The 11,520-nt window shown below is 37.1% G+C and overlaps 1 pseudogene; it reads left to right on the top strand.

The window, feature by feature from the left end:
* The first annotated feature begins 573 nt into the window (after positions 1-573).
* Positions 574-11,160, top strand: LOC107876359 (annotated as a pseudogene).
* Positions 11,161-11,520: the final 360 nt, after the last annotated feature.

Consider the following 11,520-nt stretch of genomic DNA (forward strand, 5'->3'; position numbering starts at 1 on the left):
CCCTCATTTCACTTGATCTCTCCTGAAAAAAGTCAGTGCAAACAAAGTATTTTGGAAGAAAACAAAGCCCTTAGTACATGAGTTGAAATTCGATCCATCTTTATCATGTCAAAAAATATGTGAGAATTCAATTCATGTACTAAGGACTTTCTTTTTCGTCAAAATCTCGGGGTGTGTGGGGGGGGGGGGGGTTAAAGTTTAAATCAAGAAGTGTTGGATTTTTTTTAAAGATGGCTCAGGTACAAGTATTAATTAGTATGTTAAGTTGTATGATTAAGTGGATCGGTCGAGCATTAAATGGGATGTTGCTGCATGTGGTAATTTTTTTTTCACATTATGTGCTAAGTGGCATTTCATTAAAGTAGAGTATTTGTGAGTCAAAAAATAAATACAGAGGTATTTTTGGCTTTATTTTGAATAGTTCAGGAATAGTTTTAATCTTTTTTCATAAATGAGATGCTGAGCACTGGACATGTGGCAATTTTTTTTCACATGGTGTGGTGGTGGCACTAGCTAAAAAAACAAATGAAAGATATTTTTGTAGTGTTTCAAATAATCTAGAGTAGTTTTGACCCACTTCTGAATTAAAAATGATTGACCCTTGTATATGCAAGAAAAGGAATGTTGATAGTAAAATACGTACGCTCGGGGGGACACTTTTTTCACCTCTGAAAAAAACCAACGTCATTTCTACCGATATGGTAAGCTATTTGCGCAGAACAGAGCATCAGTCACCTCTATTTCGCTCCAAAAATCACTCCCATTGACAGTAAGTAAGTAGCTCTTCTTGTTAGTTTAATGTTCATATTTTTGGTTGTTTTTAGGAGTATTGGATTTTATTTTTCATATTTAATTGTTGTTTAGCCGTAGATATCTGTCATTGCTATTGTTTATTGTGTTTCGATTACCTCACTATTTTAATTTGTAGCTGATTAGTTGTCATATTTTCTTCACCATTTTCCTTTTCTTTGTACCTGAATTTGCTACACTTGATCTGAGGGTTTTTGGGAACAGCCTCTCTACTTCTATCTGGGGTACTGCATACATTTTACCCTCCCCAGACTCCACTCTATGAGTTATTGTTTGGTTGTTGTTTAATAGTGGGTCTTTTGTCTTTCTGTTCAAGTTTGTTTTGAAGAAAGAAAATCTCACATCAGAAATTTACTTTGGTTGGGAGTTATAAATAAAGTCCACCTCCTTCATTGTTTAACACACACAAAAATATTCATTTTCTTGTTTACTATTAAAGAGGTTTAGAGTTGTTTACTATTAAAGAGGTTTAGAGATAATTCTCTTGGAAATCTCTTTGAGAATAATATTTTAGGAAGTGAGGGTGTGTGAGAAAAATATTGTGTATTGTATGGTGTAATAATTTTCATATAGTGAATATTTTTCTAGGAGGCCCGTGGTTTTTCTCCAATTGGGGTGTTTTCTACGTTAAATCTTTGTGTTGTTATTTTTCTTAATTTCTCTGTTATTTTTTTCTTGAAAGCGGTCCGGAAGGGACGGGAAAAATAGTCGATTTTTCCCAACAAGTGGTATCAGAGCCTTCGATGTGGAATAATTCTTTTGAAATTTTAGTATGCTCTGTGGTTGCAGCTGTATCTGATCTTCCACATCAGAAAAAAATTTTGAATTAGAATTATTGTTCTCAAGCAGAAGTTTCGTCCCGGTGGAGTAGCAAGTAGAGTCTGATTCCGGTAGAGTTTGTTATTCTGGTGGAGTTACTTTAGGGTACTTGTATATTTGGTAATAGTGGGAATAAGTACAATCTTCAGAGGTTCTGGCTAAGGAAAGATTTGGTACTTAAGTGTATCCCTTGTGATCCACCTCTCTTTCCTGAGAGAACTAATTTAGTGGGTACTTTACATTACTATTATCCATTTATTAGTACTGATAAACAAGATAGGGACAAAATTTGAGATTGAGAAATTTGATGGGAGAATTAATTTTGGCGTGTGGCAAGTGCAAGTCAAGGATGTGTTAATCCAATCTGGATTACACAAGGCATTGAAAGAGAGACCAACTAGCGAAAAAGGTAATAAAGATTCAGAAAAATCTGAAAGCAGTAAAGACTCAGAAAAATCCAAAATTAGTGATGAAGAATGGGAAGAGCTAGACATGAAAGCGGCAAGTCAAATTCGCTTGTATTTAGCTAAAAATGTTCTTGCTAATGTGATTGGATTGTCTACAACAAAGGAGTTGTGGGAGAAACTTGAAGAATTGTACCAAACCAAAAGTATTTCAAATAGGTTATATTTGAAGGAGCAATTTCATAAATTGCAAATGGCTGAAGGTACAACTATTTCTGATCATCTGAGTGTCTTGAATGGGATTGTTTCTGAATTGGAATCTATTGGAGTGAAAATTAATGATGAAGACAAGGCACTTCGACTCATCTGGTTTCTTCCATCTTCCTATAAGCACATGCAACCCATTTTAATATATGGGAAGAAAACTGTGATTTTCGTAGAAGTGACAAGCAAATTGATTTCTGAGGAAAAAAGATTGAAGAATGGAGATGAAAAATCTCTAGAAGATTCAGCTCTTGTTGTTAAAGGAAAATGGAAGCAAAGCTCTAAGAAGAAGGTCATCTGCTGGAATTGTAAACAACCGAGACATGTCAAAAATAATTGTCCAAATAATGGGGCTAGTTCGGCTAGAAGCTCCAAAGAAAATGCTGCCAATGTTGTCTCCCTACAATAGTGGGATGATATTTCTTTGTAAGAAAGATGAAAATCCTCATGGCATGAATGCTACCTTTAGAATTGCCATGGAAGAGGATGTTTAATTGGTAGCTGGTCCACAAGTTTGCACATGGGCATTAGTTGATAGGTGATGCAAGGTGTGTGGTGGAAAGGATGTCGATGGCTAATGAATCTCAAGAAATCAACAAGAGAGTTGCACCATAAGTTATTAGCAGTTTTTTTGACATGTGCCGAAAATGAAATTCTTGAAATTAGGAAGTGATTTCAAGTGAAAATTCTTGGATTGGTTTTTCAATCTGAGTGGACGTACTCTTTATGGTGGGGGTATGATAATTCTTGAATTTAGAATTATGATAGTCAGTAGCAGACAATGTAGAAGTTGCAGTTACATATGATTGGCCGAGTTTAGAGTCATGTGGAGAACTGATTTTGTTATGTGTAGCTGGACAACTATAAAAGGCCAACGGATTGCATTTTCTTCTCTTCAAAAGGTGGAGATTTGTTGAAGTTTGTTTTGAAGAAAGAAAATCCCACATCGGAAATTTACTTTGGTTGGGAGGAGGTTGAGAGTTATAAATAAACTCCACCTCATTCATTGTTTAACACACACAAAAATATTCATTTCCTTGTTTACTATTAAAGAGGTTTAGAGATAATTCTCTTGGATAGTATTTTAGGAAGTGAGGGTGTGTGAGAAAAATATTGTGTATTGTATGGTGTAATAATTTCCATATAGTAAATATTTTTCTGGGAGGCCCGTGGTTTTTCTCCAATTGGAGAGTTTTCCACGTTAAATCTTTGTGTTGTTATTCTCTTTAATTTCTCTGTTATTTTCTGCTTGAAAACGGTCCGAAAGGGGCGGGAAAAATAGTCGATTTTTCCCAACTCTTTCAACCTTTTTTATGCATTTTACTTTGTTTGAGAACTGATATTGCGTAAGTGTCTTCTTCTTTGTTAGTTTAAACTGCTTGTATTTTAGTTGTTTTTTGGAGTATTATAGTTTCCTGTTCTGGGTGTTTTGGTGATGTTTGTGATTTTGGATAGATAGTTTATAGTATTACTGTGGGTGGCTTGTTTCTGTTATTCTCTATTAGTGTATTATTCCATCTTCTTTTTTTTTTTATATATTACGTCTTTTTATACTTTTTTGTCCTGGTCCCGGGGGTCTATCGAAAATGGTATGGACTGCGTATACTTTACTCTCCTGAGACCCCACTCTGTGGAAATACACTGGGTATGTTGTTGTTGTTTAATAATGGGTTTTTTGTCTTTGAGCTTTTTTTATGCATTTTACTTTGTTTTGAGAACTGATACTATTTAAGTACTTCTCTATTAGTTAAGTTTAAGGTGATTGTATTTAGTTGTTTTTAGGAGTATTTGGGTTTTTAGTTTTCTTGTATGGTTGTTGTTTAACAGAGGGCTTTTCTCTTTCAGCTTCTTTTTTATGCATTTTTTTCATGTTTTCTGACTGATATCACAAAATTACATTATGTGGTTCTCTTTTTCTTGTTTGGTTGTTCTGCATTTTACCTTATGGGGTATTGGGGTTTTCTATTCTTGTTTTAGGGGTATTCGGGTTTAATGTGCTTCTTGTTTCTCCAAAATTAGCCAATTATTCTGCATTGTTGCTAGCCTCTCTGTAATAGTGGACAAACTTAAGTCGACTTGATTCTTGATGTTTTTAATCTTTCGAATGGTTTCGGATACATTCCATGAGATGTCGACCTTTCCATTTATCATGCCAGCAATGATCATTGAGTCAAATTCAATGAAAAACATGAAAGTGCCAAAGTATGAAGCATACACCATGGTCAAACCATGGTGTAATAGCAAACCATTCCAGCCCCTTAAGGATAGCACTTGCCTCAGCAAAATTATTACTACAAGTGCCACAGTATGAAGCATACACCATGGTCATGTGCCCTTCATTGTTTCTAAGCATCCTCCTCCTCCTCCACTGCCTGTGTTTACTTTGTTTCAACCATCAGTATTTAATTTGTTATTAGAGTATCCAAGTTTGCCTTAAGTAATACACTTGATGTTCCTCCTAACATTCTTAAAGAAATATGTCCTTTTGTACATAATAGATCTTCAAGTTCTGAATGTGTGAAGCCAAGTGTGGTGGGACTTTGTTCTGTAGTTTTCTGATAGTCCATGTTCCATGTTCCATGAATTCTTAAACCTTGGTGATTTTGAGTTGCTATGCTGATGAAGAAAATGAGATAGGGCTCCCTTTCTCGTCCAGTTGTCCCTCCGGAATGAGCTTTCTCTATTGGCAAATTTCCAAACAATGTGCTGCTAATATTTGTCTTTCATATCCATCAATCTTTTCCATGTGTGTGATTGTCTGCCCTCCACTTTTTGGTAACTGCATGAGTTCTAGTGCAATATTTAGCTCAAGGAATTGATTTAATAGAGATGGTTTGGTTCTAAAGTTCCACCAAACCTTGTGTCTAGCAGAAAGGCTAATATCACTGATTGATCTGCAACCTGCACCTCCGTCTGTAGTTGGGGAGCATAGATCATTCCAGGCTTTCCAGTGATATTTATTCTTAGCATTTTCTTTTTCCTAGAAGAAATTGGTAATATATATTTCTTTGGGAGATAGTAGTTTTAAGATGCTTCAGAATAGAGAGAAGATGAATTGGAAGAGAGTGAAGAGCTGATTTGGGAAATCGTCAAGGATGACTTCTTTGTTGGCGGGACAAAAAATCTATATTCTTATATGTAACCAGCCCTGATCATAGTTTCTTGCCTCCAATGAGAGCATCTTTCGCTGCCAACTTTGGATTCTGGAAGCTATTTAGAGAAGGTGAATTGGAAGAGAGTGAAGAACTGATTTGATCATAGTTTCTTGTCTCGAAACTATGTCTTACACTGCCAACTTAGGATTCTGGAAGCTATTTAGAGATATCCTTAGTGATTCCAAGAAGATGCTTCAACCCCGTTAAGTTTTAGCTGGCTATCACGGTCCAATAAAGATTTCCAATTCCGTTTTGGAATATTTTCATCCGGGATTGGAACGACCTATGTTGTAAGGGAGGAGAGAAGGTGAACCAGCTTCCTTTGGTCGCCTCTCCCGTCTGGTAGATCACCAAAACAAATATTTTTTTTCTTCCTTAAATAGACTGGACTCCAAAAATATGTGAAGGGGAAATTAGAGTGTGAATAACCAACAATATGTTTAATATCCTGGATAATGAAATGAGAGGGTTTGGGGCTACTAGAAAGCAAGATTTGCTCTTGTTAACCAGTTTTCCAGAACTCTTCTAATATTTGCTGATGTTGTTCATCATAGCTAAGGTGCGTGATTGTCGTACTTCTATCTACTGAATAGTTGATAAAATCCTTCTCTTTGAGTTGATATGTTAATCTGGTAAAAATTTCTGCTCCAATAATAAATAGGAAGAGGAGAGGGAATCACCTTGTTTTATTCCTCTTCCCGATTTTAAAAACCCATGTTTGGTACTATTAATGTTAATAAATTACCAATTATTAGCTAGGTGTCTCCGGATCATGTCTATCCAACATTCCGAGAAACAAATTTCCTCATAACACTGATAAGATATTTCCAAGAAACTCTATCAAAATCCTTTGTCTTGTTTAATTTCATGACTACATTACGATTAAAATTTGGTTTTTTAATATCATGAACCGGCTCCTGGTTGAGCATAATGTTGTTTGTGATGGATCTACCTTAAGTAAGAAACCAGTATGATAGGGGATACCACCTTGTGAATACCTTGAAAGTATGGTGTTAAAGAGCTTTAAATTTAGAACACCTTGTGTTCGTTCCCTCTGGAGATGAAATACAATCAAAATCTTCTATAGCCATCCAAGATTTATCATTAAAACCCAAGGCATTTTTAAGTCCTCCCACAATACTTCTCTCAAATGCTCGTCGCATTTAGCATATACAATGGTTATCTTGACTGTCTCATCTTGGCATTTGATTGCAAGTGACATGCTGTTCCTTGTATTCTAATATTTCACATTCATGATGTTGACCACAGAAGAGCCAAATTTTGTTATTGATGTTGGTATAAGCAAATTTCTAACCCATTTTCCTTTTGAAACCGTCAAATTTGCTTCTTTTACTAAAAGGCTCCAAGATGGCAATGAAAGAAGATTGTGAGTAATTTTGAGTTGTTTTAATCTATCAAATACACCATGTTATGGATGCATCTGATGCTCCACATGATAGACTTAATCATTGTAAAGAATATACATTGGATCCTCTAGTTTGAACACTAATACTGGATGTCTGATACTTTGTTTTACCACCTCCTCTATTAGCTCCACACAAGAATCCTCTAATACTGGATCCTCTAGGACTGTCCTCTGAGGGAAAGGCTTGTTGCATTTCTATGTTTGGAGGTAGTTTTGAGTTGTGTCTTTCTATCTGTTTGTTTGTCTCTTCCTCATCATCTTCAGAGCTTTGTTCCACACTTTCATATTCTTCCTCATCACTACTTTCATCTTCCTCTTACTCAGTACTTGGTTCTTCATCTGTTGATAAGTCTTGGTTTTCCTCATCTTTAGCCTTATCGGATTCACGTGGCTGAGCTTGATGGATTTGTGCTCGTCTTTTGTGATTTTTTTGGTTTTTGATGGTGTAGGATTCTTGTGTTTGAGTGTTGGGGCGTGTGCTATTTCCCTGTTTGTCAGTTGGATCAGTAGTTCTTCTGAGATCAGCTTTGATATTCTTTTTGTGGTTTCAACTCCCTTGCTGGTTCTATTATGTGCTTTATGTGAAGTTTCTGATGATCTTGTGAGAATTTGATCACATGGTTGAGTTCGATCATGCTAGTCTACATGTGTCCCTTGAGATATCCTGGACCTTGTGTCTTGTTCTTGTTGTTGTTCTTTTTTTTTTTTTTAGCCTTTTTGTTTTGTTGTTTGTCATTTTGCTCGTCTTTGATCGTCAAAGGGATTATGGCAGATCATGTTCACCAAGAAATGACCTGAAATTGGATCTTGGTCTATTGAGATTGTTCCTTTTAATCTTAATCAAAGATATTGTCTCTTGTATTCAACTCCTCCCCTTTTCTTGCTTGGTCAAGTTTCTTCTTATTCTATGCTCCTTTTTCTTTGCCTGGGCTGCAACTTGTCCCTTCCATTATCCAATTTATTAAATGGATAAGCCCTTTGCTAAACGTAATTAATAATTCCAGCCTATTGGTATTTTCCTTCTCTTTCTCGGATTCTGCCTTGTTTCTTCTATCATTTGCTTCTTTTTCTCTTGTTTTCTTTTGTTTCTTTTATTCCTTCGGTAACCTCAGGTACTAATATTTATATTTAACACGGCATTAAAGAGCTATGGATGAACACCAGTTGTATGATGCAAATGGGGATGAAAGCTGGACAGATGGGTTTGGTAATCCTCTTTATGCCGAAAGTGATTTAGAGAGTGAAGATGAGGAGCATCTTGAAATTGAGTTAGAGAGGGAAGACAACGAGCATCCTCAAATTGAGTTAGAGAATGAAGATGGGATGGTGTCTGATCGATACCTCTTGGATGTGATGTCAAATCCGGCTTTGATTCGAAATGTTGCTTTAGTGGGGCACTGGTGTCATGGAAAGACTGCATTTGTACGTGCGATGATGTCATATGTCCACCATGTATCTACACTTGAGCAAATCAATGAGAGACGCATTTGTACTCCATACAAAAGGATTTATAGCGATACAAGGTTATCATACCGGCTTCACCTTGCCTCGCTTATTCTGAGCTACAACGATTCAACATCTTATCTTTGTAACATTTTGGATTGCCCCGGTCATGTTGACTTCTCAGATGAGATGACATTTGCTCTAAGACTTGCGGATGGTGCAATTTTACTCGTTGATGCTGTCCAAGGAGTGATGGTAAATTTCCTCTTACTCCTGCGACTAATTCACTTGTAGATGATATGTATGAGCATCTAACATTTGTTTATTGTGCCGTTTTGTAAAAGGTAAACACGGAAAGGGCCATTCGACATGCGATTCAAAAATGTATTCTGATTGTTCTTGTGATCAACAAGGTATCTTGTCTATCACATAAAACTGATGAAGAGTCGGGTAATGTTGAGACAATTTTGTTTCCTCTACTAATTTTTATTGTCCTTTTAGGTTGACAGATTGATAACAAAGCTTAAATTGACACCAAAGGACGCCTACTTCAAATTAAAGCACATAGTTGAAACTGTCAACGATCAAATTATAGCTGCCTCGTCCACAACAGGAAATTCAGAAGTAATTGATCCTGCGTTAGGGAATGTCTGTTTTGCAAGTGCAAAAGATGCATGGTTTTTCACGCTGCAGTCTTTTGCCAAACTGTATGTGAAGCTTCACAAAATTGACATGGATGCCAACGAGTTGGCTTCACAGCTTTGGGGAGCCTTCTACTTTGATAATGACACAAGAAGTTTTAGCAAGACACCACATGCAAATGGGGTCGAAAATCTTTTGTTCAGTGCGTTCTTGAGTCTGTCTACGAAGCGTATAGGAAAGTAACTGGCAACCAGGAGATAGATGCTGTTTTTGTCGTCGACACTGGGTTTACTGATATGTTGGTTCATCACATTCCGTCTGCTAAAGATGCTGCAATTAGAAAAGTGGAGCACATATACACTGGTCCAAAGAATTCAGTCATTTACAAAGCAATGGAAGATTCGGATTCCACTGGCCCTCTGATGGTTAATGTGACTGGGATGTATATCCATAGTGGGGTTTTAGGTAGGGTCTACAGTGGAAAGATCATGACTGGGCACACAGTGCGTGTTTTGAGAGCGGAGGACAAACTAAACGAGCTTATGACAGTAAAAGTCACAAAGTTGTGGGTATTGCAAGCATGTTGCAAGATACCCGTAAGTAAGGCTACTCCAGGTTCTTTGGTTCTGATTGGAGGAGTGGATGATGCAATCGAGAAAACTGCTAGTCTTTGTAATTTGGAATCTGATGAGGATGCGTACAAATTTAGGCTGCTGCAATTCAATACTTTTCCCGTAGTGAAAATTGCATTTTCCCTGTTGAATGGTTGGACTTTAGATGATATCTCAGAGGGTCTTAGAAAAATCATCAGGAGTTATCCCATAGCAACCCTAAGGGTTGAAAAGTCCGGTGTATGCACGATATCAGGTACTGGTGAATTGTACCTAAAATTCATAATGGAGGATGTTAGACAAATTTCCCTTGACAAGAAAGGAATGATTATCAAACTTAATTCATATCGAGGCACTTTTTTCTTGTGTGGGCAATATCTAGGTGGCTGATCAAGTTGTGTCATTCCGCGAAACTGTAATGGGTTCGTCTTCAATGAATTCTCCTGCTGAAACACCAAACAGGAGAAATAGAATCACCATGGTGAGATAATCAGTTAAATGCTTTTTATTACTGGCCTGCTTCACCTTGCTCACTTATATTTCTTGTAGATTTCTGAACCGCTGGAGACAGGACATGCTGATGACATTGAAAATAATGTCGTAAGCATAGATTGGGCTAGAACGGAACTTGATGAACCTAACATCTTATTGTATGATACACTCTCAATTGGAGTGGACAAGATCATATTGAATGCTTTGAAAGAATATTGTTGACGGGTAACTTGAATTTCTTAGTTCTGTGGTTTTCGTCCTGGCCACGTTTTTTCACTGACAAAATTTTGACAGGTTTCAGTGGGGATCTCAAGAAGGACCCTTCTGTGATGAGCCTATTAGAAATGTTAAATTCAGAATAGTTGATGCATTGATTGCACCTGAGTCATCGGATCGTGGAATGAGTGAGATTCGACGATGTGTACAGCATGCAGCGCACTCTGCTTTCCTTTTGGCTATGCCCAGATTTATGGAACCTGTGTATTATGTGGAGGTATTGTTTGGAGCTTATTTTTTGAATGCATTTTGTTGATAAAGTGTTGATTAAGCTCTTTAGAACGATGTAAGAGAAGAAGGGGGTGTTTTCTTTAGTGAAAGTAGGACTAATTTTCTGAAATCTTGCTTCAGATACAAACATCCAGAGATTATGTTGATGTGATAGGCAGGTTATTGGCTTGCAAAAGGGGAGCAGTTATTAGTACTGCAGAAGCTCATCAACCAGGGACTCTTTCTGTCATCAAGGTTCGATTTCTTATATTACATAGAACCCTTGTGGATTATGATGTTATTGACTTTGAGTCTTCTTTGTCTAGGCTCATTTACCTGTTATTGAGTCGTTTCGTTTCAATGAGGCCTTGAAGGAAAAGAAGATGTTTTGGCTTTCGGTGTTTGATCATTGGGCTATTGTCCCCGGGGATCCTCTTGACAATAATATTGTTTTAAGACCATCGGAGCCTACCCCAACTGATATGGGAATTCCTAGCTCGAGACCTTTTGACACGAAGCCAAGCACGTGAGTTGCAACGACTCCAAGCCTTGTTCACATTCTTGGTCATGTGTGAGGCCCTTGTGAGCCCATCTAAGGGCCTATATTTAATAAAATGTAAAGAGGCCCACCAAGACACCCCAAACCCACCCCCTTAAATGCCAAGGGTAATTTGGTCTTTGTCCCTCCTTTCTAAGTGACTATATAAGCCATGTAATAGGGCTAGTCTTGCTTTAGTTCATTCCTATTATTGAAGAAATACAAGTCTTGTAATATTTTGAGAACTTCTCTCTCTTATTCTTGAGAGTGACCCCAAAACTAGACAACAAAGTGTAGTAACACTTTTGTTGTTCTTTGGCTAGAAACTTGGGGGTCTTGAGGTTCATGAGTTCCTCTTGATTCAAGTAAGAATTTGGTATAAATATCTTTTAGTCTTAGGGTCCTAATCTTCATGTTAGGGTTCTTAGAT

Source organism: Capsicum annuum, chromosome 7 (genome assembly GCF_002878395.1).
Source record: "Capsicum annuum cultivar UCD-10X-F1 chromosome 7, UCD10Xv1.1, whole genome shotgun sequence".
Classification (NCBI taxonomy): Eukaryota; Viridiplantae; Streptophyta; class Magnoliopsida; order Solanales; family Solanaceae; genus Capsicum; species Capsicum annuum.